The 5,798-nt window shown below is 55.0% G+C and overlaps 1 long non-coding RNA gene across 1 annotated transcript; it reads right to left on the bottom strand.

Annotated features, from left to right (window-relative positions):
• Nucleotides 1-1,042: 1,042 nt before the first annotated feature.
• On the bottom strand, nt 1,043-5,577 carry LOC125755258 (uncharacterized). The gene is made up of 3 exons (XR_007411200.1): nt 4,892-5,577; nt 1,320-2,543; nt 1,043-1,232 (listed from the first exon to the last, which is right to left on the bottom strand). It is a non-coding gene; the product is annotated as an uncharacterized LOC125755258 (long non-coding RNA).
• Between the last annotated feature and the right edge of the window lie 221 nt (nt 5,578-5,798).

Raw genomic sequence — 5,798 nt, 5'->3', positions numbered from 1 at the left:
TGAGCTCTGTACCCTGGCCCAGGTGGGCTCTGACCCTAGGCCAAGGTGGGCTCTCTGATCCCAGGCCCAGGTGGGCTCTGACCTGGGGCTTAGATGAGCTCTGCCCCCCAGCCCAGTGAGCTTTCTGACCCTCAGCCCAGGTGGGCTTCCTGGCCCAGCTAAGCTCTTCCCCACTTCCTGTGATCTGGTGGGGTGCATCCAGAGGACAGCTGTCCAATGGGACTCACAGTGGGACCCACCTGAGAGGCAGGCACAGAAGTTGGACCCAAGTATCCAGGTCCTGTTTGGCGGTATGTCCCCTTTCTCCCGTCCATCCCCAAATACTCTTTTAGGGTCTCTGAGCAAACTTAAAGGCTAGTCTCTGGATTTACTCCTCATCAGGCTAAGAAAGGGTCTTGCTCTTAGCTGTGGCCAGGAGGGACCCCTGAACTGTCACCCTTGAGGGGGACTCTAGGGAGGTCTGTCAAACTGCTACCTTCAGGCACCCTCCTGAGGGAGTCATGGAGTTTGGAAATCCACATGCTGATTCTAACCTGTCCCCCTAGTGTTTTGTACTAAAATAAACACAGATGTCCTCTGGCATAGAATTCAGATTTTCCATTAAATTCTATTTTAAAAGCAGGAATGTTGAAGAAATTCTGAATCTGGGTAGGGCTGATCCAGGTCAAGGGCCTACTTTGAGTATCCTCTGGTTTTAAAGGTATGTCCATAGAAATGTCCAAGAACATCCATGGAAAGCCAGCATCAGCCACTAACACCCTAGTAAGAGTGAGAGCGAATTCCCTGAGTGAGAGTCTGGAGGTGCAGCAGCACCTGTATGAGCAGGATACCCACCGCTGCAGGGGGCAGGGGGGCAGGGCTATCACACAGCAACCCTGGGTGCTGGGGAGGCCCCGTGGGAGAGGCAGGGCAGCCCGTCCTCCGGCTTAGCCTCTCCATCTTCCCTGGAGCCCTGCCCACCCCAGACCCCTGGACCACACCTCGGATGACCAGATCCAAGTCCAAATCACGACTGTCACACAAGTATAAAATGTATCAAAGATTTTATTGATCTCATTAATCAATGAGGAAACCAGTAGCTTGTTAGAACTAGCTGGCGGGAGAATTCAAAACGCCACATTAAGTAGATTAGGAAGGCAGGTCTCCCCGCAGGGCAGCGATCGATCACATTCGCCAAACAAAACTCACTTCATTTGTAGGACTGTCCATCAGTGTTCTGCAGAACAGCTCACCTGAAAGATGGGGAGCGCCCGGCAGGGTGTGCTAGATGGGGCCCCTGCAGAGCCTCTGGGGGCGGTGCTCCTGCTGGGACCACTCACTTGCTCCCTCCTTTCAGACGCAGCAGGTCTGAGAGCCCAGCCGTGGGCTCCCCGGAGCCAGGCTCCCCACCGGGCTGGCCCCACAGCCTCCAGGACCGGAGCCTGGGCTATCTGGATGCTCAGTGCCCCCTCCCTGGGAGCAGCTGCCTTCCTGGACTTGCAGGACAGGCCTGAGTTCAAATCCTGCTGCCATCTGCTGGCTTGTGATCTTGAAAGCTGCCTGTTGTGTGCAAGGTCTCCGCGTCTACAAGGAGGAATTGCGGGAGTGCTGGGTCCAGGAGAGGCACACAGCTGAGGGTCAGTTGGGTTGGGGGGAGTGTCAGCTTCAGGCCCCTCCCCCCTTAAGCCCCTACCACCCGCTGCCTCTGGGGCTTCATGCCCGGCTCCCTGCCAGAGCGTGCTACTCCTCCCCAGACGAGCCAGGAGACACTGGCCTGCACAGATCTCTGTCTGTCCTGCCCCCAAGGCATTTGACTAGAAATAAAACCCAGATGCCTTGCTGCAGCTGCAGGCTTTGCTCCATCTGGCCCTGCAGTTCTCCACCTCCACTCAGCATCCTGCCTCCCTCCCCACCCCCAATACCCACAGCCCGGACGCTTGGGTCCTAGCTGCCCACAGCCCCTCTTCCCTGCAGGGTGAGATTCACTGATGTCCATCACATCTTCCTCTCTCCTGGCCACAGTCAGGGCAGTTCCCTATGGGGACCACTGACACAAACACATTTTCTTTCCCCGGGGAGGGTGCTATTTGGATGTGAAGTCTGGAACTGGAGCAGCCACTTTGTGCCCATGAGAGAGAACTGGATTTGGAAGAAGGCCAACTATGCTGAAGACAGGCAGAGATGGAAAGAAATTGAGGCCTTGACTGCATCTTTGAGCCACTGGACCAAACGGACCCGGGAACCTGCCCTGCCTCAGGAGCTTCAGCACAGTCAGCCAGTGGCCCTCCCTAGGTTAAGGCACTTAGGTCTGGCGCTTCCTTTCTTGCAGCCTGGTGCTTCCTAAGGCACTTCCTTCCCCTCGCCTGCAGCTGGAGCAGGGCTCCATCTTTATTCCTATTTTTCAGGATGCTCTGGGCATCAGGTGGCTATCTGACTGGTGTGTCCTGTACCAGCCCGCGGGCACTTTGAGCCAAGCTCCCAAACAGGTCTTGTTCTGGGACAGTTCAGACCAAGTGAGCACTGGTTCCTGTTGGGGAATCCGATGTGGCTGCTGTCATGTCGCTCTGGAAAGGACAAAGCAGATGGGCACAGAGGTCAATGACACAGGGGTCCCCACTGGCTTTGGAGTCCTGGGAGGTATTACCAACCCTCCAGAATATACAGACTGAAACATCCACCCCTTGGGAGGAGGCGAGGAACCTCCTGGCCTACTGTAGCCCCAGGACCCCTGACTCCATGTCAGTGGTTGGTGCAAGCTCAGCCGCCCACGAGTGCTGGGCACCCTGGCTGGTGTCCTGTGTTCTCAAATACCCTGAAATGCACTTCATAATTCTGGAAGCTTCAGCTGGTCTGTAATTATAAGTAGCCCTTACTAAAAGGCCGCATAACCTCCCCTATCAAACAAGATTAATCAGTAACAAGCTGTAATGTTATGAGGTCATTTCCCAACACACAGTAACTCCGGGGCAACCCTATCTGATTGGCCAATGTGTAAAGCCTCGACTCTCCCGCATTTATCTGTGTGCCGTGAGCCTTACGCGAGATGTTTGCCTGTAGTTGGATTATACGTGGGTGTTGTTTTGCTGCGTTATCTCGGCTGACCTGGCAGGTGTATCTTATGGGGCATGCGCCACGCATACGGTCCTCTTGTTCAGGCCCAGACCATGAGAAAAGGCATGGTTCCCTTAAAGCGGAGGAACTCACACTGACAACGTCCGTGGGGTCCTGACTGGTCTGCTGTGGTCACCCGCATCACTCTCTATGGTGTGGCCAGTGTCAGTCCTCGTGACATCACCCAAATCTCATCATTCACTGAGGTCTGATATTTTCTTTCAGTGTGTCTCGCTGCACTTGTCCTGGGCCAGCCCACAAGGCTTGCACCCTGCATCCTTGCTGGCCTGCACACCAGGCCCTCGCTCCACCCCAATGGCCCACTTGCACGGCCATGTGTCGTGGCAGGTCATGTCCCTCTGAGACGAGCACAACAGCATGTCCATCCCATGGCTCCTCCTACAGGAGGAAGATGGACCCAGTTTCCAGCCCTGGACTCTGGGCAGGGCTACTGATGGCCTGGTCCTCCAGGGAGGATGCTGGCAGCCCTGAGCTGCCATGTTGGTGTGTGGGTACACAATGCCGCTATGATGTAAGGACACCCACACCGGCCTACACGGAAGGCCATTTGTAGAAGCCCCAAGGTGACAGAGAGAGAGAAAGGCCTACCCGGCCCAGCTGGGCAGCTGCCCCGCAGAAGCCGCAACTGAGCCAGAACCCCCCAGCTGAGCCCTTCCTGAAGTCCTCCAGTACAGAATCTGTGAGAGAGTGTGAAAGGACCGTTGTTGTTTTGAGCCATGGAGCTGTGGAGTGCTTTCTTACACAGCTTCACATGCCTCTTGGCTCACCCCAAATGCCCGGTGCAGTGCCTGGCATTCAAATGGCCCAGGCTCCAGTGCTGTGACCTGCAAGCTGACTGGCCGAGTGGGTGGACAAACAGGAGATCATGGCAGACAAGGAGCAGGCTCAGCAGTGGGTCACACACCTGATGAATGTAGGGAATGTTGGCCCATGAGAGCCTCGGGGACCCTAGGGAGGGAGGAAGTGATGGCCTACAGGGTCTGGGGTCCCTGTTCTGAGGGCTGAGGAAAGGGGACTCTCAGCACCGGATGAGAGGGAGGCCAGAGCCTGGTCAAGCCCAGTCCCTAGCGCCCAACCCATGCATCTCTCCTGGCAAGTGGCACAGACCAGCTCCTCCAACCAGACAGCTTTGACATGGGCAGCAGCACAGCCACCTCGGAAGCAAAGACGTCAAGCCCAGAGAGGAGAACAGTCAGGCCCCACGGCTGCTACATGTCAGAGCCAGCAAGGGATCATTTGGCTGCATTCACCTCAATCTTGCTCTTCCGTCTTGTTAAATAAGCACATTTATTTTAAGAGAGAGAGAGAGAGCTTGCGTGCATGCAGCGTTGGGGGGAGGGGGGTGGCTGAGGGAGAGAGAGAATCTCCAGCAGACTCCACACCCAGCACAGAGCCCAACGCGGGGCTGGATCCCACAGCCCTGAGATCATGACCTGAGCTGAAACCAAGAGTCAGACGCTTAACTGAACGGAGCCACCAGGTGCCCCAAGAAACTCATGTCTTTAAAAGATGTATTACTTTATTTGAGAGAGAGAGCACAAACGTGGCAAGGGTGGTGGTGCAGACAGAGAATCCCAAGCAGACTCCAGACTAAGCATAAAATTCGATGGTGGGGGAAGGGAGGCGGTGGGGGGGGGGGAAGGGCTCCATCTCAGGACCCTGGGATCACAACCTGAGCCAAAATCAAGAGTTGGATGCTGAACCAACAGAGCCCCCCAGGTGCCCCAAGAAACACATGTTAAAGCGGGTTGCTTTCTGTAGAAAGTAACAAGACCCCCACCTGACCTCCGTGAGTCCTCCCAGCCAGTTTCAGAGGTGTGCAGGTTCCAAGTAGATGACCTGGCTGTTCAGCAGATCTTCCAGGACCCCTCGCGTATGAGCTGGTGGCAGTCCCACCAGCTTCTCACTGCCCACACAGAAGGCTGGGCCAGAACATGAGGCTGGTGGGACAGCTGAGCCCTGAGGCCCGCTGCTCACCGGGAGCCAGGTGCACAGCAGGTGCCAGACGGTCCCAGCCAGGTGTCCTCACCGTGGGTCCAGGGCCCAGGTGGGGACACAGGTACTGCTTTGTAGTTACCTGGCCCTTTATGGGGACAAGAGGGCAATTCACCCTCTAAAATGGTTTCTGGCATTCTATTTCTTGTATCACATGCACACACATTTCTCTATATATGCACGTATACATACATATACCTCTCTCTCCATATACATACATGTCTTTATGACCTCATGTGAGGTCATGAATGTCATGAAATATTCCAAAATATCACTTGGAAAGCTGCCCGGAATCCCGTCGAATGGATGGCATAGCGAATTTGCCAATCGCCTACTCTGAGACAGGCGGTAGGCCCGCTCACAGTGCTCTCCTGGGATGAACGCCCAGAGCGGGACTTGCTTGTGAGGCTGTGGTGTGTGTTGTCCAGTTGTTCTCTAGAAAAGTTATCTGAGAAAAAAAAAAAGAAAAGTTATCTGAAGAAGAGCACAAAAATACTCAGTCTCCCGCGGAATGGGTGCTCTTGTTGCATTTTCTCTCACTCTGGAATTTATCACTCAGAGAAATCTTTCCACTTTGGTGGGCAAATAAAGTGCCATGTTTCAGGCATGGGTGAGAAGGGCACTTTTCATGTTCTCATGTGTATTCCTCTGTTGTGCAGAGACGGCCTATTTGTGCCCAGTGCCCAGGTTCC

Source organism: Canis lupus, chromosome 6 (genome assembly GCF_003254725.2).
Source record: "Canis lupus dingo isolate Sandy chromosome 6, ASM325472v2, whole genome shotgun sequence".
Lineage (NCBI taxonomy): Eukaryota > Metazoa > Chordata > Mammalia > Carnivora > Canidae > Canis > Canis lupus.
The sequence above is the reverse complement of the archived record's forward strand: the minus strand, read 5'-3'. Positions and strand labels throughout refer to the sequence as shown.